General features: G+C 37.5%; 1 long non-coding RNA gene and 1 pseudogene across 1 annotated transcript; both read right to left on the bottom strand.

Moving 5' to 3' along the window:
• LOC113077302 (nephrocystin-4-like) overlaps nt 1-18,563 on the bottom strand; it is a 45,920-nt pseudogene extending 27,357 nt beyond the window's left edge.
• A 793-nt stretch (nt 18,564-19,356) lies between these two features.
• LOC113077303 (uncharacterized) lies at nt 19,357-25,392 on the bottom strand. Its single transcript, XR_003281293.1, has 3 exons — nt 25,320-25,392; nt 24,505-24,572; nt 19,357-19,982 (listed from the first exon to the last, which is right to left on the bottom strand). It is a non-coding gene; the product is annotated as an uncharacterized LOC113077303 (long non-coding RNA).
• Nucleotides 25,393-26,090: the final 698 nt, after the last annotated feature.

Raw genomic sequence — 26,090 nt, 5'->3', positions numbered from 1 at the left:
GCAACAAAGACATATTTTACAGGCTGCTGACAAATGCCACACCTTGTGGTTGTGTTTGAATCCTAAATGGGCCCTTTGTTAACTCTGGAAAGGTCAGAATCGATGCTAAAGATGAACAATCCAGTTATGTTGGTCCGATTGTATCTATTTCTGGTCTTGTTTTGTTTTAACCTTTATTCAACAGCTGACATCGACCTGCAGTGGTGAGATCTAACAGATGCAGCTGTCCTGAAGTATGGCATGCATATTTTATAATTACGACATGACACTTCCATCTGAGCACACTAAATAATGAATACCGCAGAAAGGTTTGGATGTGCAGGTTGACTGTCTGTCTGAGTGAAACAGCTGTGTGAGTTCTGTTGGGCTATTAATGAGGACAGTATCTGTACCCGTGTCAAAATTCTGTGTATGGCTTGTGGGGTTATTACCAACATGGCAAGTTGAGGACTTGCTAGGCTGTTGCCAAGTAGAGGAATGTGAGGTGTATGGTAATATTGTTTTGTTATGGTTTATGTGGAACGAGTTGAGTTATTGTAATATTACTGTGATGGTATTCAGTACTTTGAATCTTTTGAACGTGTTTACATAGATGACCATGTTGACAACATGAAAGGTCATGTAAATGTCTTCATTGGCATTCTGTCAGCTTCAGTGAGCAAATGTCTTTGTAACAAATTACATTGTTACAATTTTGACTGTAAGATAATGTCAAAACCATTTTTGTGTGTGTTTTTTTCTGAAAGTTTTATTATTAAATATGGTCCCATTCAAAAGTTTGGGATAGATAAGATTTTCAATTGTTTTTCAGAAATATTACTACAATTTAAAATAACTATTTTCTTATTCAAAACATGATTTTGTGATCTGTGATTTTTCAGCAGTCATCACTCCAGTCTTCAGTGTCACATGATCCTTCAGAAATCATTCTAATCTCCTGATTTGAAGAAGCATTTCCTATTATTATTATCATTGTTTAATACACTTGTGCATCTTATTATTTTTGTGAAAAGAGTGGTCCTATTTTTTAAGCCTTTTTGTTTTGTTTTGATTAAAAGAAAGTTAAAATGTACAGCATTTTTGTAAAATATTGAAATATATAACTAATTACAAATTCTTGAAATGGTAGACAGACAAACATTTTCCATTGCGTAATGCAATTTCATGGCTGGAAAATTCACTTTATTCTCCCACTATAAGCTGGTGGGGCAAAAGCTCATTTTTGACCCTGATAGGTCATTTTACATTCAGCTTCACAGCAGCTGAGCCAATCAGCATTAGGGATTCACTGTTGCAGACATCAATCTGCAGGGAATGAAGTGCCAGGTATTGCAGGAACCAGCCTCGTTCGCCTGGCTTGAGAAACTGCGGGTGAACTCGGTACTGCAAGGACAACCTGGGTAAGAAGAAAAGAAAAGTACAACAAGAAAGAACAAACTTGAATATCAAAAAGAGAAAGAAAAAGTGGTTGTGATTAAAGGGATGGGTTTAGTGGCCATTTCGAATGAGAGTGAAATAAATCACCCATCTATAACACAAATCTCAGGTGGGTGAGAAAACACAATGTCCAATTCTCCGAAGCAAGCAGTCAAGGACTTTTATGTAAAAACCAAACACTCTGAGCTCGGTTCAACCACCAGACGAAATGTGTGGGAATTTACATAAACATTTCTGAGCTCCATCTCTTTTGCACACCCCACATCCTGTCAGTCATGAATATCAAACACTGGCAGTGCCACAGGCGCTGATGTTTTCTATATGTTCCCAAATGTTTCCCTGTTTCTAAAGTGACAACAGTAATCAGTTCTGAAAATGTTTGGGTAACACTGCATTTACATTTGTTTATATGCAAAGCTGGAGAAGGTTCTGGACCAATACTTTAGAATATGTGTAGGCCTGAGCAATAATTTAAAGTAGATCTAAGAAGTGATATAAAATCAGAATAAACAAGAGAAGTGTAAAGCTGCATCATTGATGTGCTCGATGGGATGTATGGCAGATGCTGGTAGGCCAGAAAAGAAGGAGCATGTGTAAAAAGAGCATGTTTGATGTACAGTGGAGATGTTGACAGTCTAGCAAAAAGGCAAGTGCAGTAGTTAAACCATGACATGTCCATAGACTGGATAAGGAATAGCAGCCAAGAAAAAGCAACCCCACAAGTCTGTTTTTTTGTGTGTGTGTGTGTGTGTATATATATAGTCAGAAATTACCCTAGTATGCCAATTTGGCAATCAAGAAAACTTTCTTTGTATTATTACTTGTCGAAAATGGTTGTGCGGTTTAATGAAGTGTTAAAGAAAAGCATTTATTTAAAAAACCTTTGTAACATTACACTTTTCTTTTTAACTGAATACATTATTAAGATGTGAACATACAGTACATCCTTAGATCTGAGTGATCTAGCGTAAAAAGAAAGTGGTAAAGGTTCAAGCACCAATCCCTGTGGAACTTCGGTGGAGTAAGGCGTGTCAGCCTTTCCAGTTGACTTGGTACTTACTGTCATCCAGGCACTGACCTACAAATTAGAATTTTTACCAGCTTAGAGACCAATAGTTTGATGTTTGTAGCATCAAATGCTGGCAAAAGATCCAGAACAAACAGTATGGCATTAACCAGGGACACTCTGGTGATGTGAGGTTATGGAAACAACAGCAGTTTGAGTGGAGCGACTGGATTTGAAGCCTGATTGATGGGGTAAAGCAGGTTGAGCAGAGTCAAAATTGAACGCAAATGAAAACAACAAATCCTAGATGCATTTTCATTCATGGCAAAACAAAACAAGCAAATGCAACAGTAATGCTTAATGAAGTAAAAATGTTAAACTGACTGTTGCTTTTACATTGTACTACTTCAGACAGAGATACAAAAATATTATTTCTTCATTGGAGAGGAGTGCAATACTCAGCTGAGAATCTGGGATAAGTTATGCAACAACCAGTAATTGCACTATAACAGCATCATATCCCACAGGATACAGATGTTACTTCCAGATATCAAAAGGCCTTTTGGACAACATCATCATTCAGCCTTTAATCTTTATGACATTGTATGGTTCATTGTCTGTATAGTCGAGCCAGGTGGGTTTAAGGGGTAAGCTAAGCGTACTGTAGCATAATGCTTTAACACCTTATAGCGCTAAACGTAAAAGGAACAAGAGGAGGATCGGGAACAAATAAGGAGTTTACTGGAAGACGGAGGAGAATAAAGACAATAGACTCGATTACATTTAGCATTTACACATTTAGGAAACATCTACATTCAAACATACCAACAATCACGGACGAGGGAGAACTCAACAGGACGGGTATTTAAACAAACAGGAGGTGATGAGGGAACTGGAAACAGGTGGGAAGAATCAATCACTTAACAAAAACAAGAACAGGAAGACCAAAAAAGGAAACAAAGTTCATGAACGTGACAGTTCGCCCCCTCCCGGAACGGTGCGTCCTCACACCGCAAGAGGAATACCAGCGGAGGGAGGGTGGAGGTTCTGGAGGCGGGCGAGGAGCAGGCTGAGGGCAGGTGATGAGGGAGCATGGAGGTAGGGACCAGAGCGGAGTGGATGGAGGGAGGAGCCAGGGAGGAGCCCGGAGCAGGAGGAGCCAGATGGTCCACCAGAGACCAGCCAGGACGGAGATCCATGGTGGAGTCGACGGCGGGAGGAGCCATGGTGAAGGAGGGGTCGACGACTGAGGGTGAGCTGCGGGACTGACTGGCACCAGCAGGGATGACGAGGAACTGGCTGGTCTAGGAAGAGGAGAGAGAGGAAGGATGGGAGGAAGGACAGGAGGATCAGGGCTGGACAGAACCAGCGGAAGTGGAGCAGAGGGACCAGCAGGTCCTGGAGGAGGTGGGAGAGGGAGGCCGGGAGGGAACACAGGAAACACAGAAGATTCAGAGCTGGGCGGAACCAGCGGACACACAGAAGATTCAGAGCTGGGCGGGACCAGCGGTGAGACAGAAGATTCAGAGCTGGGCGGGACCAGCGGAGAAACAGAAAATTCAGGGCTGGGCGGAACCAGCGGAGAAACAGAAAACTCAGGGCTGGGCGGAACCAGCGGAGAAACAGAAAATTCATGGCTGGACGGAACCAGCGGAGAAACAGAAAATTCATAGCTGGATGGAACCAGCGGAAATGGAGCAGAGGAAATAACTGGAGGAGGTAGGAGTGGGAGACTGAGAGGGTATACAGGGGGATCAGGGCTGGTCAGAACCAGCGGGCAAACAGGAAAATTAGGGATTACCTCCATAGACCAGTCCATCAGATCCAGAACTTGCTCCATATGACCTTCAGAGACTGCATACAGCTCACCCTCAGTCGCAGGAGTGTGGGCAGGGCTTTCCTCCACGCCCTCGATCTCCACGAGGACTTCCATGATGCACGGTGTTGCCGGCTTACACACCTGGTCAGTCACGATATCGAGGTCCTGCTCACTATCCATGATTGGCTCGGGCTCTGCGGCTGCGGTGGGCTCTGGCTCCATGCGGCGTGCTGTTGGCTGGCTGGTCTCTGGGTTGGGAGTGGGGCTGGAGATATCCTCTTCGGCGGTGCTGACGGTCCATGAAGATCCATTTTTCTCCAGCACCCACTACACAAAAGCGGCGAAATCCTCTCGGGGACCGTTTGCTGGCAGGCGTGCCTTACTCCGCTAGCTCAGGCCGGCATAGAAAAAGTTAGAGAGCGAGCGGTCGGGGAAGTAAGTAAGGCACGCCAGAGATAAAAAGTCCCTGGTGTGGTCCTCCAGCGAACGGTCCAGTTGCTCCAGGCATAGGAGACGGACTGCTGGGATGGCCATTCCGGGAGAGGAGAAAATTAAAAGATAAATAAATGAAAGAAAAATCGCTGCTAAATTAAACTATACTGTTTAGGTCCGTGATTCTGTTATAAACGAAGGTAGTGCTAAACGTAAAATAAGGAACAAGAGGAGGATCGGGAACAAATAAGGAGTTTACTGGAAGACTGAGGAGAATACAGAGAATAGACTCGATTACATTTAGCATTTACACATTTAGGAAACATCTTCATTCAAACGTGCAAACATACCAACAATCACGGACGAGGGAGAACTCAACAGGACGGGTATTTCAACAAACAGGAGGTGATGAGGGAACTGGAAACAGGTGGGAAGAATCAATCACTTAACAACAGGAAGACCAAAAAAGGAAACAAAGTTCATGAACGTGACAATAGCAGGGGTCTTTAACAGGGGGTTTGTAACTGCTAAGGTGCCAGACAATTTTCATTTGCACAAACTTTTTTCTTTTTTTTTGTGAATAAATAAATATAATGTAGTTAAACAAATTACAAAGTTAATCCAAAGATAAAGAAGTAGTAAATGTTTCATAGTTTCTCCCAAATGCAATATACACTGTACATTACTGTTAATTATTTTGTATTATTTGCAATGAAAGCATAACGTAGCATGTAAATGCATTAATGTGGTTCCATATGAACCAGGGCTGTGCACCAATAAATTTAATACCTTTTAAAACTTGATTAAATTTAATTTCAACTGAAGTAGCAAACAGTATGTAAAAGTGAAATCTATAAAATCTATTTTTTGGCAGCGTGTCCCTCCTTCCTCCCGGGTTTCGGCACCAATGTAACGCTATAAAAACCCTCATAGTACGGGAAGGAGGAGGCGGGAACTGGCGAACATTCAAATAAAACTTTAATAACCAAATAATCATAAAACAGCGCGACAGTACCTCGCGGGCAACTGCCGTGCACAAACGAAACCAAAACATAAAATAAAACCCAGGCCTAGTCCTCTCTCATTCTTCACCGTCGTAACTCCTCTTTTATCCTTCCAGAGCTCCTCCGTGGGACTCAAGACCGGTGAGTGACGCAGGTGTCACTCATTTCCAATTACGCCACCCGCCCCACTCGTCACACAGACCAATAAATAAACTGATAAATAGACAGACAGGCAGACAGATAGATTTGCACATCCCTGATACACATGCTATTCTAGACCAGGCTTAAAATGTAACACTCTGTGTTATACAATATGTAATAGGGATCCTGCTCTGTCTTTATTTTCACCAAGTGGTCTTTGGCCTGAAAATGGTTGGAGTCTTCTGTCTTACAGGGCTGACTGTGAGGACAGGGCTTGCATGCTCACACTAGATGCATTTCTTTTGTATGATATTACATATCTTCTGAAATAAAGACTGAAAGCAGGCTGTTAGAGCTGATCCTCTTTTACCCCTGCATCTCTTCGTATGCTCTTGCACTCTATCATTCTCTCATTATCTGTCTCATTTCTTCTGTTCTCAACCACTCTAACACTCAAACCTTTGTTATATCTACTGTCTATTCCAGTGGTTCTTAACCAGGTAGTTGGGGTCTCAGTGATCCTCTGGGTAGGGTGCAAAATAACTTAAAAATATTAAACATTTCATGATTAATATGTTAAATATTAACATATTAAGTATTCTATGGTATTCTGTGTTTTGGAGCAGCTCAAGCACTTTCTCATCACACTGTGTGAAATACAGACTGAACAGCGGCTCACAACACCTGACCGCTGCACGAGCATAAGATGTGCAAACTACAGCTCTCGGCTGGATAAAGCATGCCAGTGTCACGCTACTAAAGTTTTGATGGATGATGATTGTAATCAAGGAAAAGGTGATTATAGCGAGATACAGGAGTCGTACATTAGGCATATGCATATTCGTTATTATTGATATGTAAACAAACCGTGTATGTGCACTCTCGGCACACTGATCTCTATAACATCATATTTCTCCTGAAAACCATTAAGTACAGGGGCGGTTTCTTCATTAGGGCAATAAGGGCGATGAACCAATCAATCACATTCAACCACAGCTGTGTCACTGTTAGATGGTTTGTTTTTGCCTCTGAATATATTGTGCAATCATTGTCAAGTCACGTCCTGTGGAGTACCGCCCCTTTTTGGGTGACTTCCCTAAAGCATAGTTGCTAACTTAGTTAGCAACTATGTTGTTTGCAATACAATTTCCCATTGCCAACCAACTAAGTTGCTAACAGATTAGCAACTATGTTTTTGGGAAACGCACCCCTGGCCGAGAATCGCCCAAACTGTTCTCATAGATTTCCATACACAGATTATTATTATTTTATTTATTTATTTTTAACTGTGGGCACCACAATGCATTCTCTATCCCTGATAGCACACGTACATAAAGGAGATGTCTATCTGACGTTTGCATTTACATCTGCAAGATGTATTTTATAGTGTTTGCTCATCTTTAATATGTCTACAGGATTTTTCCTATTACATGTCAAATAGACGTTTAGAAAATGTCTTTAAAGATGTTTATGATTTAGAGTGTATGTAAAACTGACATCTTAGAGACGTCTGTCAGATGTTTGTACATGGCAGATACTTTCCAGATGAAGAGATCTTTAACAGATTTCTTGCAGACATACGTGTACTATCTGCATATGAGTTCCGGGAGGGCTAGCACTAACGTGCTTTCGTCATCATACATAAACTTGTGCACTGATTGGTGGGGACAAATATATCTATATCAATAAGAAATATGAAGTCAGGACTATTATGTTTGTGCTAAATAAATCAAACCAGTATCTCACCAGTAAAGTTTAGATGGAAGATGATTGTAATGGAGGTAAAGATGATTACACAATCATACATTATTAGACATGTGAGTCTGTTATTATTAATATGCCAACAAACAAAGAAAGAAGCTTTTATTTGCTTTTTAATTTGTGTTTTGCTCTGTTAAATAATTCTTAATGGATGCGTAAATATGTCCGTAAATTCAGGTTAAGGCAACTGGCATAGTGGCCTGTTGGCATCTCCATGTGTTCCTGTTCCTGTGCATTTATTTTTTCCCTCACAGATTTTTCTTTCTTTTGCACTTTTGTACATAAATTGTAAATTATAAAAAAGTAAAAGTGTTTTTCAGAAAATATAGTTTTGTCGGAACCATCCTCAATCTTGAACTTGGTAAAACAATTATCTTTATTTAAAATGTTCCAAGTGTTAATACTTTAATTGTTGTTATACTGACATAAATCATATCATCATTAGTGTTATCATGTATTCTAAAATTCTTGGATGTTGCACATTCTTTAATTAGTTTGTTTAAAAATGATTACATAGAACTGAAAAGTTGTCAGCTGTCTCAGAAAAGTCTTGGAAACAGAGGAAGAAAAAGGCTTCGTCCATCCCACATGGCCAGGCACTACCGGTTCCGCCCTGGCTACCTGCTGGGGTTCCTGTTCGGCCGGAATTTCTCGAGTCTGCCCCTATGTCTTTGCCCAGGTGTACTGCCAGGGTTCCTGATAGGCTGGAGCCTCGCTGGTTCATCACTCTGGCTCCGCCCTGGTGGTCTGCTGGGATCTGGAACCTGGCTGGTTCATCCCTCCGGCTCCGCCCTGGCCCCCTGCCAGGACTCCTGGACTGCCTAAGCCTCCTTGGCTCAGCCCTCCCGCCCCTCCTTGGTCCCTTTAATTAGTGTTTGGGTTTTCCTGTTGGCTCCCCTCCCCTGTTTGTATCTGTGTTTTGATTTTCCTGTCTTGTTTTCTGTTGTTGTGTGTCAGTCTTGAGTTGTCATGTGTGTTCTGGTTTGTACTGTCATGTTCCTGTCTTGTTTTTGGGTGTTCCTTGTTAGGGATGCCATGTGCTCTCGTCTGCGTGTCCTGTTTCATGTTGAAGCGTGGTGTTCGGATCCTGGCACTCATGTCTTGCTGAGTTTCAGTTTTGTTTAAGGGTTCGGACACTCGTGCTCTATGTTCTGTCTTGTTGTGCGAGCATGCGGTCTCGAGTTCACTTGTCCGTGCGCTCTTCTGTCCACGTGTGTTGTGTTTTGTGTAGCACATGGTGTGTTTTTGGCCGCATGCTTTTCTTGTTGTCTTGTTGTAGTTTGCTCATTAGCTGCGTGTTCATGTCTTGTTCAAGCACATGGCTTGTGATTGGTTTGCTGACCATGTGCTTGTGTTTTTGTTTTGTGTGAGCACATGGCTTTTTTCTTAGTTTCTGTGTGCCATGTTCTCTCATGTCAAATGTCTTGACCCCATCAATCTTGTTACCTGATTATTGATTTAATTTGCCCCACATGTGTTCCCTCGTTGCTCTCATTAGCTCCCTATTTATTCTCGTGTCTTGCGGGAGTTCATTCACGAATGTTTGTCTGTGCTCCTCGTGTCCTGCCTTGCAACTCAAGTTCTGTCCGTTTCCCCTACAGGGTAGTTTTTAGTTTTTTATATATATATATATATATATATATATATATATATATATATATATATATATATATATATTAATAAAGAGCCCTTCTCTCTGCATTACTGAGTCCTTGCTTAATCCCTCTACCCGAACCCTGAGAAAAGTAACAACACTAGAAAACAAAGGGTTTTTTTAATGGAAGAGGTTGGGGGGCACTGCACTACTGATTTGGAGAAAACACGGGGCCTTGGAGTAAAAAAGGTTGAGAACCGCTGGTCTCTGTAGGCAAATGAGAGGCTGCCTACGCATGAGACAGACACGTTTTCATGTCTTGTATGTTCCACCTCATTGGATACTTTATCTAGCTAATCAGTAAATGCAACAGCTGGTCATATTACTGAACAGCTACAGTTTTCCCTCATAGAGGGAGTTTTGTTCAGGCAAGATGTTGCTTGCAACACAAATAAATCAAGGCAATGAGCTTTAGCCAAGATTTTCATTGTATAACATGAGAGCAAATAGCCCCACTCTGGCAGTGGGAAAAGTGTACTTGAAGTGCTCTTAGTTAAAAATTTTAAGGTGCTTTGAAATATCCACTTTTGCCAGTCTGTGAGAAACTATTGATAAAAATAACTCACATCAGGGGCAGGTAATAAGTATTTTTGGCAGCCGTATGAACCAGCCGAGCCAAAACTGTTTTCTCAGCATGACCAAGTTCATCACAAAGTCATGCCGCTTCTACACTTCCCCTCAGCGGGCTGCTGTGTATGAAGATTCCTTCTTAAAAGCAATTACTGGACTTCGGCCAAGAGTCGTAAAACTCTAATTGCTCATTTTTTAGAGCTTTATTAATTGAAACAGTGCATGCATTGCAGTTAACTACGGCTGTAAAGTTTTAAACAGGCATTGATCGAATTCAACAGAACAAAAAAAGTGATAGTGGTGATTTTGAGGAGTGTTAGAAATATACATTGGCTTTCATGGATGCTTCTAAAAAAAGAACCCGATTATTCAAATGAAATAAACATGTTGTGGAACGCTGAAGAGAATCAAAAAGCATTCGGAGGAGGATGGTAATCATACCAGAGCTAAGTGTGCCATCCTTGCTGATAACAGAGAGGACACAGGGGTAATCAGAGTTGGATTTCAGCTTGCTGTTCCTTTCCAGGTCAAGCAGCTTCAGATGCTCTGTGGTGACAGGGAGGAATCGGTAAAGTTGGAAGGTGAAATGGACAGTGCTGGGCCAGTCTGAATTCACACTAGCTTGAGGGACCCTAGGGAGAGACAGACAACTGGTTGGCATTGGGGCATGTGGCATAATTGAAAAGAAATTTTGATATACATTGAGATACAACTGGATCTGTAAGGACATCGCAAATGATTTAAAAAAGATATTATTAGGAGTCCTTTGGTGGTGGATTGTTATGAATAATCAATCTGAGTGACTTCACAATGATGATCAAATCTCAGTAATTTGATGATAAAGAGCAAGTGTGAGTGACTCCTTCATAGAAGAACCAGTATCAGTGATGCAATAATGGAAAGCCAGTTCAAGCGACTATATCATGAAGAATCTGTCACTCCATGACAAACTCCTTTCCACCAGATCAATAGTAACTGATTTAAACTTTTCTTTTTTAAACAGAGGGCATATCAATAGGAATCAAAATGTCCTTGATCTTTTTAAGATGAGTAGTTTATTGAACTATAAAAGCAAACTGTAACTTTCAAAACGAAAACTTCCTTCCCATGTATTTAAACTTTTTGGCAAACATAAACAAAACATTTATTAATACATAAATAAATAAAATAGGAAACAGGACACAATATAATTATTTTTTTCCCTCAATGGGGAACAAAATTGTATAACCCTAAAACTAACATGCAATCCTTAACCATTCTGACACTAACATTATTACATTTATTGTAATTACAAATAATGTCAATAATATTAAGTTAATAATAATAATAATGTAAATAAAGAATAATAGCCTGACTGAACCGCTAACCTGATTAAAAACAATAAAACAGTATCCTTTTTTTTTTTTTTTTTTTTTTTTTTTTATCAGAAAGGGCAGGTAAATGATAAAACAAAACTTCCCATTTAATCATGTGAAGCTTCAGCATTTCCTGAAAGCAAAATCAATAACTTTTCAAATTCGTTGCACTGTGGCTCCTTCACAGTAGAGGAAAAATCAATAAAGAAATAAATATACAAATACAGTTATTTGTGATTTGTTGAAGCAGGACTTTTTTTTGAAGCAGCAGGAAGATACTTCCTTAAAAACACAATGTTTTAAATCTATTTAATTATCCATTAATGGTCCACTGCATTTTATGCAAGCAATAATCATCCATCATTGAACTGCTCCACACAAACAACTTCATTCAACACCAGGAGCTCAGGTGCGATGGGTTCAGTCATTCAAACCTGAAGTTTAAAAACCAACATGGGCTTAGAACCCCAGGCTGCCGTTACATGAACACGAGGATAAAAAAAAGACATTAATAATTAAATTAAATGATATAAATGAATTAATCAAAGTCCTAGGTGACATTTGAGAGCTGTCAGGGCAGTGTGAAGAGTTCGCCTCCATCCTCAGCAGAATGAATTAAAACAGAGGGATAGATTAGGGAGGGATGATTGGTTTCTTTTCTCTTTGTGAGCAAGATTAGCAATCAATCACTCAGAATTAGATAAGGATAGAAACTATTTAGAGTGCGGACAATTGGCAGGCCCACTGAGCGCAATCACATCACAATTCCAGAGTTTAAGTGCTATTCACTCAAAATGTCAGTTCTGACCTCAGAGCCAATCAAATGACTTGAATTCTTCAATTAAAAGAATAGGCCTTACAGCTATGCGAGGATTTCACATGTATATTCATCTGGTAAACAAAGGGCTGGATAGCTCAGCATGGTGAGAGGAAATTTCTGAGAGGGAATGCAGAATGCACACACATGAACAATAATGGTGCCTTTTAAAATTGAGATTTATTAAGTAGATAAATGTAATAATTCTATTTCCTTTACAAAACAGAAAATGTATTCAGATATTTCCATCTACCTTTAACCAGTAGTAGGTCAATGTCATGTCAGTTGATTCACCAGCCTTCTTACTGAGCGTTAAGAAAAAAATGTTGAACCAATCCATCCAATCCATTAGCCTGTCAAAGTGTTTGCCCTCTTTCTCTTACATCAAATTTGAAGACAAGAAATAAATAAATCTCAAATGTAGAGTTTTACAATAACCTCATATTAAGACATATGAACATTATATAAATTATTATATTATTAGGGCTATCAATCAATTTATTCTTTTAATATTACATGATATCATTAATTCAGTATAAAACAGGTAAATTAAATGCATTAAACCGGGGACTCTCAAAATTATTTTGTTCGGGGTTCTCTGATGTTGGTTAATAGTCACATGAAATATAAGTGAACAACTAAAATATGTAATATTTTTAAGTGTATATTTTAAAGTGTTTTGACTGTTTTACTGTGCAGTGATTTACAGCATAGGGCTACACAATTTCAAAAATTATCTTTTGCATTAGACTAAATCATATATAGCCATTAAGGAATATCACTATTTAAATGTATTATATATAATAAAAGATTATTAAAAGGTATTATATGTTATTTTGTATTAAATTTATCTCAAGGTTGAAAAGAGACACATTTAATCACCTTATCTCCCATTTGAGAAAAAAAATGATTTGGCAGAGACAAGTGAGAGAGATAGAGGAGAAAGAGAGGGAGAGTGTGCCTTTAAATCCAACAATGTCTGATCTGAGAACAGAGAGGTGCCTAAGTCTGTCACAAGCACACTTGAGAAGTGCTGTTTCTTATGTAGAAAAGTTAGCATCAATACTTGAGTGATATAAGGACACTGGCTGATTGGAGGCAGAGATAAGTTAGCCAGAGATGCTTAGCCCTAACTGCACTACTATAAAATTAAAGGATCTGACATCTCCCGTTTAACAACTAGTGTTTCAGCACTGCTCGTAGAGGCTGTAGACTAAAACATACTGCTCTGTAACAGACCTGCCTGTGAATCTTTTTAAGCAGATTGTCATTTTGTAATTCACTATTACAAATCTAATATATTATATTCCTTTTTTAATACCATTATACATTTTCAGTGCTATATTATGGCCTTTCCCCATATGAATAGTTTTTCCTGGAATAGACTAATAACCAATTGAAATAATTGATTTAATTTAGTGGAGTACTTAAATAAACGTCATTATTCCAGATGGATGATGTTAGAAAAAATAAAATAAAAACACAATGTCTGTGTTATCCCAGACACGTTTATAATTTAAATAGATTGCATGCAAGGAAGTAATCAGTGACAATGTGTTTAACGAGCATAAAGCCTTTTTAGTTAACCATTTCTATATTATTTTTTTTAAATGCTAATTTTAATGCCCACAGATAAAAACAGAGAATTACCGTAGATAGATGAATATATAACTCATACAGAAAAAAAAAAACATGTTGGAAAATAACTCAATATAACAATAAAATAAGACGAAAGGCAATCAGTGATGTTATGGCCTGACATTTAGAATTACCTGATAAAGCCAAGAACTACATAATGAGAGTGTTGGCCTGCAGAGGATCGGTTTCTTCTCTCTGGGGGTTAAAGTTCACAGGCTCAGAAGGATCCAGAACCTCGGCCACCAGGTTCTGAATGTCCAGGATCTGAGAAAAACCAAAGGAGAAGAACTGTGCCAAAGATTTCCAGGAGGTCGATCTGGAACAGCTGCGATAGACAAATCACACTTGCACAGTTATAATTTTTTTTTTTTTTTTAAAAACCTGAAAAACCTAAAAAAAAAAAAGATTTGCAATGATAATGTAGCTTTTCCAATTACCTATGCATTTTCTTACTGAACATCTGCCATACTGTGTCTTATTCAGTTCTGTGTGTGACTTTTAGATATATTTTTTTTTTATTAGACAGATTCTTAGTTACAGTACTATACCTGAAGACCATGAATTGCAAATGCTGTCAAGACAACACAGGACACAGATCCGTAAACAGATGCGGAAGCCTACTGTGCGCTATCAGATACATTCAATATGTCGTCACAGTTTTTCACATGTACAAGTGTGTCAAATGTCAGAGCTGCAGTGAAATAATCTGGAGTGATCTGTAATATGTCCTGCTGTGATATCTTAAATAGCATCTCACACATGAGATATCATCCATGGTTTTATGAGGCTTATATCAAGCACCACTTTCATAACTTCATAAATGACTTCTTTCCTGGAAGAATTGCATGCTTGCAGATACAAGCACTTGAAATATATTCTGTTAGACATAGAAAGAAAATCACACAGAGAGAAGGCAAAACAGAGCAAATACAAAAAAATGTGGGTAGTATAACAGCTGTTGTGCAGAATTGTACAGCACAAGATATGAAATGGTGGATTTTTTTATATATGTGTGTAGTTTGTTTAACAATTCAGAACTACAATCTGCCTGCTGTCAGTACAGATCTGAGAACACAATACAGCAATAGATTTCCATTGCTAGAGCTTATATCTACTGCTGAACTCTGAATAAAGGAAAATAAAAGTCAACACAATGTCAAAATTGACTGTTTACTTCCTTCCGTGCAAGTCTTATTATGATTTAATAGAGGGTGCATATTATTATTCCAAACGAAAAAGCGTTTCACTGTAATAATTTTAAAATTTAAATAAATATATGTAAAACATTTCACCCTTAATATGTCTCCTTAGTAAAAATATTTAACCCTCTAGTGATGGTGTACGAAGCCCTTGTCCAACAATAAGAAAAGCAAACATATATTATATGAGGAATATAATATCACCTATGGATCATGGTCATTTTTCTGCTGAATTACACATTAATAAGCTTTGTTTATTATTCCCACACTCACCTGCCCAATATATTTTACCAGGATACGGTGAGAAAAAAAAAAGATTAAGACTGAAAGAGAAAGAAGAGAGACATAAACAAAGGCAAAGGCAAACAAATGCTTTGGTAACAATTTATTTAACTTTATTTGTATCCATTATTAATGTATAATCGGCACACTGGATAAAAAATATTGAATTACATGATATGCTAATTAATATAAATCATAGTTAATTAGCACTATCAATATTTGCTGGGAAATGCTCACAAGTGAAGATAATTCAAAACATTATTGTGGCAGACAAAATTACTGAATAAACATTATAAAGTGAGCTTTATTTATTTATGTATGTGCGCATGTAATCTATAAATATGTAAAAATATGTATAAATAATTTCAATTACATTTTATTTATTACTGAACATTATCCTATAACTGGCCTACAGAGTCCACAGCAATCCATACCAAAATGTTGTTTAGTGGGCATGATTAAATTAAAATTAAAACTACATTTATTAAAAAATATATATATGTTCTAGTTGTTACAAACTTGATCTCAAAACTGCATCTTTAAGGACATTTGGTTTCTCATAATGACAAAGGACTACGGGGGAATTGGACTTGTAACCAGCAGCTCATTTATAACCTTTAGAACAAAAGACGAGAGATGTATTATGCAAATGTTTTATCACAATGTCTCAGGGAAATCAAAAGAACTTCTGTCCTTGTGTGTGATTGTCTGAGCTCTTTATAAAATACAGGCATACAGATCTGACCAAATTAAGGTCCCTCACACAGAAAAAAATAATAGAATATAAGTTCATTCATTCCAGCTAGTTTATTATTTAGATTTCAATTTTAATGTCAAAGGTCACAATGAGATATGACACCCGATTCAAATAAGAGTTCTTATTTGAATACAGTTTCATGTGACACAATTCTGTTCCGTGTGCTGTGTGAATCTGCAGGGCCAGATGTAAATAATGTTGGCTCGTCAACTGTCTTTGGTCAGAATCAGATGATGAACCGACTCCGAACAGCTCCTGAATGACATCTCTGCACTCCGACAGACTTTAAACAGACATCTCAACTAACAGCTTCAGCAGAACTGTTGCCACTTTTAAAGAACAGCACAAGCCCACATATAAAAACAGACAGGGCCCTGAAATACTTCAGCTAAAATAAACATGACATAAACAAATGTGCTGGTGTCTTGAAAATGGAGCAACGGCAGCAGAGAGGGATATTGAGAGAGAAACTGGCATTAGAGAAAGAAGCAAATTCATGCATGATGGGGAGAGTGATGCTCTAAAGAGGATATATCATGGAAAAAAGGATTTTACTCACTCTTTTGAAAAGAAATAGTCTGTCTTTTCATGTATCCATCCATCCATTCATCTATCCATCGTCAACCATCTTCATTTATCTTTCATTTTGGTTAATGATGTCAGAACTATTAGCATATTATTGTGTTTTTACATATCAACATCTATTCAATGTTCAGCAAATTAGGCTCTAGTTGAACAACATTCACATATATTAGCACTTAGTGTGCCTGCGTTTACATTTATAAGAATTAAAAAGGAACAGAAACAAATGCAGTCATGAAAATGACAAAGGAATATGGGTATAAACCTAAGGCTGTTTTCAGTGCCAGAATCACAAGTGGACTTCTGGTAGAAAAAAAAAACAAAAAAAAAACAAACAATGCTACAAAAGTGAAGAATATGGCCACTGTATCACTGAATTTGTTAGTGTGTGTGTGTGTGTGTGTGTGTGTGTGTGTGTGTCTGTCTGAATCTCACCCAGCAGTCTGTGTTCTGAGGGTGATGACAGGGGCGTGCACTGGAGCGAAGGTCAGCTCCTGCATCTCATCCTCTTCCTCACTTCTGTTTCCCTCTCTTTCCTGCACACTTAGCTCCAGATGAGCTATGCTGCCAGCAACTGGATGCTCCTGATTCAATTGAAACCAGAACACGGGCAGAAAGACAGAAAAACAGACAAATTCAAAAGAAATTTTGGACTCAAGTTCAGTACAAAAACTCCCCCAGAGGCTTTGATGAAGTTATGGCTCATAAATTTTCAGTGTACAATTATCTCTCTCTCTGTGAGGACTCTGAAAAATACTGAGAATATTTCATTAGCAAATCTAAAAAAGCATCTTCTAAAATGTGAAAAAAAAATCCATATTTGAGGGTAAGAACAGATGTCAAGACAACAAAGAGGACAACAGATCAGATACAGATACTGTCAGGAAATTTCAGTACTGAAATCCTAAATGAACAAACAAAACGAAAGATGCCAACAGTCAAAGTAAGGCTACTCCTTACAAAAAACCTTTTTTAAAAGGGATGGATGACTGGATGGATGGATGGATGGATTGATACGTTTCACTATCATACAAAAATCTCGTCAGAAGTAAAAAAAAAAAAGAAAAAAAAGAAAAAAGAAATTAATACTTTTATTCAGAAAGGATGCGTTAATCAAAATTGACAGTAAAGTATTTTACATAGAAGCCAGTTAATTGTAAAAATGTTATTAGACTTTATTAATATCCCACAATATTATGGTTTCTACTGTATATTTCATCAAATAAATGCAGCATTGGTGAGCATAACAGACTTAATAAAAAAAAAATCAAACATTTGATATAAAACAGTACTGTACTATAAATTATATTAACTATTAGATTGAACTTTTCTGGCAATCCTTGGCTCTTTGTATTACACTTCTAATGTTAGTGCTCACTTTTGATGAATTGCTTGTGTGGTAGTGATCCTCATTTGCAAAGTGAATAAATGCAGGACCAGCTGTAGTGTGGCATGCTGGTATATGCATTGAAAAATCACATCCAGTCAAATACAAACACACACATACAAATACTATTACTAATACTACTTAAAAAAAAAACACACAATCGCAGCACTTCAGCAAAACTGCAAGTGAATTCCAACATCCTGCATTTGTGTATTAAAAGGGGTACAGCTCAGGATGTTCACAAAACTTTGTAATAAGTCAGCTGCAACCAAAACTAAAATGATTTTTAAATTCTAGCTTAAAGTTGAGACTGGGAGATTCATAGACATAAAATAAAAGGCACAGGGAATAATTTAACACTATCACAGAATCACCCAGAAATGACAAGCAGGGAGTTGAGCATAGCAGGAATGTCCTCCCTAATCTCTGCAGAAGAGTCCATGTGTGGCACAAACACCCTTAAACAAATGTGGAGGCGGTAACAAAGCACTTTATATGTTTATTTACACACTATCTTATAGTCAAATGTACTGCATGACTAAAGGCAACGGCACAAACATACATGCTCCCACACATGATTAACATAATATCTGTGGATATCTTTGGGCAAAATGTGATATTTACCCACTCTATACAGGCTGCATATAAACACACTGTATTTCAAATAAAATTAAAAAGCACATTACCATTACAAACCGTTCCCAGTCCTGATTTCTCAGCATGGCTAGCTGACAATGCTGTAGAACAGCTGTAATAATGCACTGACGGTTTTATCGTATAATAATAACACAGTATATTTTTACATAGGATGGTACAAACGGTAAGGTAAAAGAATAGTTCTTCCCAAAATATGATGAACATTTACTCACCTGCAGGCCATACAAGATGTAGATGAGTTTGTTTCCTCAAATTTAGCATTACATCACTTGCTCACCAATGTATCCAATGCAGCTTATAAAAACAATTTATGAAAACACCCCGATCATCCACAAGTAAATCACACAACTCCAGTCCACCAATTAATGTATTGTTAAAATAAAATCTTTGTAGTTGTATTAGATAAATCCATCAAGATGTCTCTAACTTCAAACCATTGCTTTCAGCTTATATACATTATGAGTCCTGTATCCATAATATTGTTTTCTCCAGTGAAAAGAAGTCTTGTCTGAATCAGAAAATAAATACTGTTTGCACAGATCATCCACCTAGTGAAAGCAGTTCAAAATGGCTCTAAACATGTTTTAGATTTCAATGTGAGAAGGCAACAGGGGATACACTTTTTTTTTTTTACTGGAGAAAGTGCTGTTATGGATTTTGGCCAGAAGCAATGGTTTAATGTTAAAAAGCCTTAATGATACATCTGTTTATTACAAACATGCAGCTTTTCACTTCACTACAAATTAATGGAGAGACTTAACATGAGTTACTTGTGGATTACTGTGATGTTTTTATCGGCAGTTTGAACTGCAGTTGGACCACTGATGGATATATTATGATAAAAAACGAATTTGCATGATTTTCCAATATAGTGCCATACACTCACTGAACCTGATCAAGTTTTAAAGTTCTGGTCTATCTCAGTTTTTTTGCGGTATAGAAAATGTGAAAGTGGCACTCACAGTAGATCTGTTGCAAGCATGAAACATTATCATAGAGTAGCTAATTTCATCAAACCAATAGGACAGTTAATGGGGCTCGAAGAAGTACTCTGTAGTTTGATACAAAATTTTTAACCTGCAAAATGGTAGTGAACAGCTGCAGCTCTAACATGTTAAAAAACCCTGCTTTAATATGAATTTTCTTCTGCTCTCGACAGGTTGTGGTTTTCGTGGTGTACAGGTGTCTGTTTACTAAGGTAATGTATGTGATTTCTTTTCTATGCCATATGTTTTGAGTGTAGGTGTTTTATTTCTTCGCATGAATGTATCTCTGTGCTTTGTAAAAAAAAAACATATACATTTGTGTGGTCGTATGAGTGTGTGCATACATATGTGGGTGGAAAACTTACGACGTGACAGCTGGTGGGCCGATGCCATCAGGGAGGGAGAAAGCAGAGAGGGGAGCTGTTGTTGCCATGGAGACCCCGCCGTGTGGCTCATGGTTGGGTAGCGTGAAGTTGCAACCAGCTGAGAGAGAAACAGCTGAACAACAGAACCAGAGAAAGGAGAGAAAAAAAGAAAGAAAGAAATTAATCCATATTTATCATAAAAAACAACGGGCAGAAGCATTTGACGGTCTGACAATCCCCCGCAGCTGGCATCTACATAATGCCAACATCCAGCCAACACAAAAGCGGGATGAAATTAGAAACCTGTTTAGGTATAAATGTGACAGATCCAGCTTTGTGTCTCAGTATGCACATATCTTCATACAAGCCCTAATTTCTCTTTCTTCACTTAGAGCATTTCACCGTTCCTATTTGCCTCCAGCCTTATTTTGAGTCTCTATTGTTGTTAAAAGTAACATTATACCTTAACACCAATATGCACAAGAGTTTTCGGATGCAGCCAATTTCATCAGCTTTGAGATTCTGATATTATTCATGTCAGTTGCCAAGTTTCTCATATGTTGTTGTTAGTTTAGAGTTTTTGTCTTTGGACATTTAGTCATATTTTGTCAATATTGACATTAATTCATTTTAGTCAGTTTAACGTTGACACACGGTTGGCATGTGTTGCGTTTTAAGATGAGCATTACAAGCGATCCAAACTCACAGAAAGGTCAAAAGTTTGCATCCCTGTATTACAGTGAGCAATGATATATTAAATCGTAATCATAAAAAGCACTCTGATACTTATCTAAATGAAGACATTAATGCTGAAGTGATGTAACTGTGCCGCTTATAATCAGATTTAGTCAGATATTACTGTTTGAAAGACTTCCTTCAGTGCTAATGCTCAGAGATCTGTACTGACTTTCGCATGCATCAGTTGCTGAAGTAAAGCACCTCTCTGCCCTTAAGAAAGGCTGATGGATTCGTAGGCTGTATGATGATCTAGTAGATGACTGTGATGAGGTCAGCGGTGTTAAACTCATGACTCAACTGCCTCCAATACAGCCTAAATCACTGACAGCCAGTAGACCCTAAAAGCATTTCTCCACTGACCCCAAAACAGCATAAATTTATGACTCTCTGACCCCAATAAAGCCCAAACACATACATATACTACAGTGAGCAATGAATCTCACGGCACCCAGTACCGACTGATCAACTAACTGCATAAAATGAATTTAAGACCACAGCTTTCCAATTGAGGGTTCGTGAACCCCTCGAAACTTTGTGGTGCACCACTTCAACCAACAAGTTAGGTTGCGATGTATATTAATTTGAATAAACACGTCTGCTATATAAAAAAAACAGGAACAGTAAATGTTCAAAAGAAATCCCAATTGCAAAAAATATATATATATTTTAACATCTGAAATCGTAGACTTAAAACAAATAATTATTGTATATTATTAAGGTTAATATTTAAAATGTATTCTGTTAAAAAAAAATTGTAAAAAGTTGGGAAGCCTTAGTCTACATTGTACTGATATCAGTATTCTGCTGCACTGATGAATAGCAACAATATTTGTGATCCTCGTCCGACAGCAGATACAAAAACAAATGGCTCTCACTACAATGAGTTATTACACCTATCACTGCGAAAAGAGAAGTAAGAAAACAGAGGGAGAGGATAGAAAAGACAGATCCACATGACAGCAGAAGTACTGACAGCCACAGTGCCGACAAAAAAGGCACATGGTTTGAATAAAAACCATGCACGTCGATATTCACAAAGCCAGGTCTTGTTTGACATACACTCACTTTCATGCATACTAAAAACATAAAATCAATAACGGAGGCATAGAGTCTGAAAGAGAGTGAGAGAAACAGATAGAGAGAGAGATGAAGGCTCTTTTTAAAAGCATTAACTATAAATAGAGAGCATTAAAACACCATACAGTAAGTCAGGAATGCAACAAGGGACTGTACACCTGAACATCACATCCAAAAGCACTTTTTGAAAATTTTATTTCAAAATCATTGGCATTAATAGAGCAGAACAGTGACTGCCTATATTTTCAACCTTGGTTCAAATAGTTGTTTAGATTTATTTCACCATATTTTCTAATACATACAATGTCATGTATATATGCAAATCAATCTAATATATACAAAAATGCACGTATACAAATAATTTAAAAGTCTAAGACTTAATATGTTTTTTTTTATTATTGGCAGTGGGCGAATGTCTCTAAGGAGAAAATAATTTATTCTTCTGGAAACCAAGTGTTCACTCAAAAGGAAGATTTGATGGAGTTGCATTTAAAACAGATGACATGACAGGATGCGATAATTTAATAACTATAAACAAATAGCAAACACCTGTTAAAATGATTAAATGGAGGCATGTATGGAAATGTATCTTGTATTTATATTGATATAATAATATAAAAATCATTATAATATAATACAATATAAATTATTATTGACTATAAAACCCTTTTACTCTTTTCAGTATTGATTGAATTATAACAAATTCAGTCTGCTATAGCCTGCTTATAACTAAAATAGCTTACTTTTATTTTTTCATAACGCTTGTCACAATGCTATTTCTTTCTCCATGAAGGATGCATGTGACATTGTCATAGAATTATTCCAAAAATAGCTTTGACTTTGAGAGCGCACATATGATGCCTTAATAAAATGCTGCCTGCAGAAGGAAACTAACTGGGTTATGGAACAGTTGTGATATATATTCATTTAAAAGCAAACACGTGTGTGAAACATTTATGAAACTAGTTGATATTAGGTAAAATATAGCATCCTTCGCAAGATGCAGAATGTCTAAACCAGTCTGTGCATGCCATTCTGAATCAGTGTGAGTGAAAAAGAGAGAACATTTGAGAACGAGACAGAGCAGCCCATCAATCAGAAAGATGTGCTACAGCCTTGACAGGCTTTTTCCAGACTAAGTGAGGGACTCAGGCTTTACAAAGTGAACAAACACAGGCAGCAGGGTCGGTGAAAAAAGAGCTCCAATCAACCTTTCCAAATAGGTGTCCCTCTAAATTAGTGCCGTACCAAAATCGATGGAGACCAGATCCATCCTAGGAGCCTAGGAAGTGTCACTGGATATTTTAAAGGGTCTTTAAGGTCTGACAGCATCTGCTTTGTTTTCTTTTGTTTTCCTGAAGTGTTAAATCAGGCTTTGGATTTAACGCATTTATGTTTATGAGCCAACAAAATCTTTTGTTGGGAAACTTGCAATACACATTTGAAAATGGAGGGGGTTTATCCAGCCATTAAAGTGAAAATAAAGACTTGACTGCATGTATTCAGTGTTTGTCTATGACTAAACTCATTTTTATTTCAATCTTAACTGCATATTCAGTCAGACCCATTAATGTAAAATTTTAGATCTCAGGTTAAATTTTTTTTTTTTTACACATGGTATTTGAATTGGGACAATCTTTGGTAGTTGACATACTTGTTCTGATTTTGATTGCTATTGCATTTGCAGTAGTGTATGCAGCCTTGTCAATTCACCTTTTTTTCTACTTTTGAAGCACTCTTGTCAACTAGTTTTTATATATCCTAATGTCAGATTCTGTTCTATGTTATATATATATGTGTGTGTGTGTGTGCGTGTGTGTGTGTGTGTGTGTGTGTGTAATTGACCTTTTGGGTTGCATGCAAACACAACAAGTATAATCAGGTTCACAAAGAAAAGAAAATGACCACTGTAGCCAAATTCCAGAAACAAAAATAAACAAAAATTGAATGGCACTGAATCAAAAATAGAACCTAACCTAAATCAATTCTGAATCAAAACACATCAAACTGGATCAAATTCAATTTAAAATTTAATCAAATCTCACTAAATCAAACTGAAGCAATCAAATCAAGTCAATTACAATAAAATTCTAAATAATGAATTTATTAAATAAAATCAGCTCACACTGCATAGTATCCAAATAAAATAAAATCAAGCAAAAACAGTAACAAATCAAATTCTGTCAAAATTACATTGCGTCAAATCAAATACTTTAAATTAAGGAGAGTCATGCCACTGTCCTGTTTAACTCCAATCCTAATTAAATACACCTGAACCAGCTAATCTCAGTCTTCAGGATTACTGGAAACTTCCAGGCAAGTGTGTTTTTGGCAGGCTGGATCCAAAATCTGCAGGATGTTGGCTTTTCAGGAGCAGGATCGGACATCCCTGCTTTAAAATGACAAAGCCGAAAATGTTGATCTGATAGTTGGCTTGGTATATTTGTACATCTTGTAGATCTGCAGTTGGGCAGGGGTCGTGAGCTTCAGGAGTCTCTGTGGGAAGTGAAACTGAATACAGTGTGCTATCTGAAAACAGTGGCGCATTCTCCATCCTGGCCTTCGATACCTTTTTCTTCAGTTTGCAAACCCTCCTCAGACTTCTCAAGCTTTCATGGTGGCAATGCTGCCGTAATTCACAGAAACCATTGCCCATCTGCTCAGGTCAGCAGAATACAACGATAAGGCCGCTCTGATTTGTCTAGCGCAGATTCTCAGACATTACAACATCACATTCAGGATACAACAGTTTGTTCTAAAACTGCTGCCATTCTGGTGCCACAGAAACAAACTGAGCCCTGGGAGAGATTTTTGGCATGTGATGATTTCAAGTGACTTACCGCTGGGCCGTGTGGAGACTGCAGCGTTGTAGCCGTCGGCTCCGAGATGTGTTCATCTGAAGGTCAAGCTAATAAAACAAAAATTTGAGCACTTTAAACATTCATTTCTTCCTCAAATTTGTATATTTGCAAACAAAGTATCTCCTTCACAACAGTTTTCTAATTGTGTTAAATAATGTCACAGGTTGAGTTGAGCTAAATAACTCAAATCTACTGTAAAACTAAAGATTCTTTAAATATATTCAAGCGTAAAATTCAAAACCATGCAAATGACACTTTTTTTCTCTCTTTTTCGTCACATGCTTGGACTTATAACAGCTGTGCATTGTCCATGAGTTGTCCAATTTGTTCACAGCATGTGTGTCTATCCCAGTTTACACAGCATTACGTCAGCAAAAATGTGGAGTCTGAGGACTGCTAAGGCTCAGGGTAGCATTCTTATGGCCTTAGGCTATGTGGTAAATACTCATTTGCATTCATGGTGTAAAGACAGCCGAATGACCCACCGAATGAATCACATTTGTCACGTAAGCCTGGCAGTAGTAGAAAGGGTTTGGGCTGGGCAAGAGATGAGGTTAGAGTCACAGTTAACAGAACATCATTTGCTCAGTCAGATAATGAGGTCAGCTCTATACGCAACTACGAATTACCTCACACAGAGACCTGGTTTATACCCAGAATTAACATCAGTCTCTAAAAAAGATGCAAAGAATTGTGCAAAGAGATAATTTACATAAGATTCAGTTGTAATTTAAAAAGCATTTGGCTACATCATACAGGCATGTGCCAAATACTTTAATGGCCTGTCCCCTCACCTTATAGTGGAGGAGGCGCGCTCAACTCCCACGTCGTTTAGTCTGAGCGAGTAATAAAGCTGTTCCCTCACCTGTCAACCAAAAACAAAACAAAATTTAAAAAACAGATTACATTGAGCTTTATTTGTATTTTTACAAATTATGGGATGCGGTGACTACAGGTAATCAGACACAATTTAAAAAATGGCTGCCAGTTATATAAAAAAAAAAAAGAAAATTAAGCATAGTGGAGATAAATGGGGTACTGTTTTTGTCTCTGTTTATTTGCAGGAGCAAGTTTTAAGGAAGTCTTTTTGTTATTTGAACAGAGATTCTGTAAAAACTGAAATATTGTCATATAAATTACCATTTTCCCATTTATTCCTCTGAAGCATAATTTTCAGCATCAATACTCCAGTCTTCAGTGTCACTTGATCCTTCAGAAATCATTCTAATATTCTGGGTAACTGTTCACGAAATATTCATATTTTTATCAATGTTCAAAATATTTGAACTGGTTAATAGATCTATGGAAAACATGACCATTTTTTAAAAGGATTCTTTTATGAATAGAAAGTTCAAAAGCACAATTAATGTGAAGCATTGCTTTTTTTGTGTCAATATATTTACTTTTAATTTAATCAATTTAATTTAACACAAGAGACGTGTTACCAACAGGTGTAACTGACAATCTTCTCGTCTGACAGCCAGGGAACGGATCGCCTAAGACGGATGTTAACACTGGTGTAAACAGTGCCAGAGTAGGAGGAAACTGAATGACAGATTCTCATC

This window comes from Carassius auratus, unplaced genomic scaffold (assembly GCF_003368295.1).
Source record: "Carassius auratus strain Wakin unplaced genomic scaffold, ASM336829v1 scaf_tig00022177, whole genome shotgun sequence".
Classification (NCBI taxonomy): domain Eukaryota; kingdom Metazoa; phylum Chordata; class Actinopteri; order Cypriniformes; family Cyprinidae; genus Carassius; species Carassius auratus.
The sequence above is the reverse complement of the archived record's forward strand: the minus strand, read 5'-3'. Positions and strand labels throughout refer to the sequence as shown.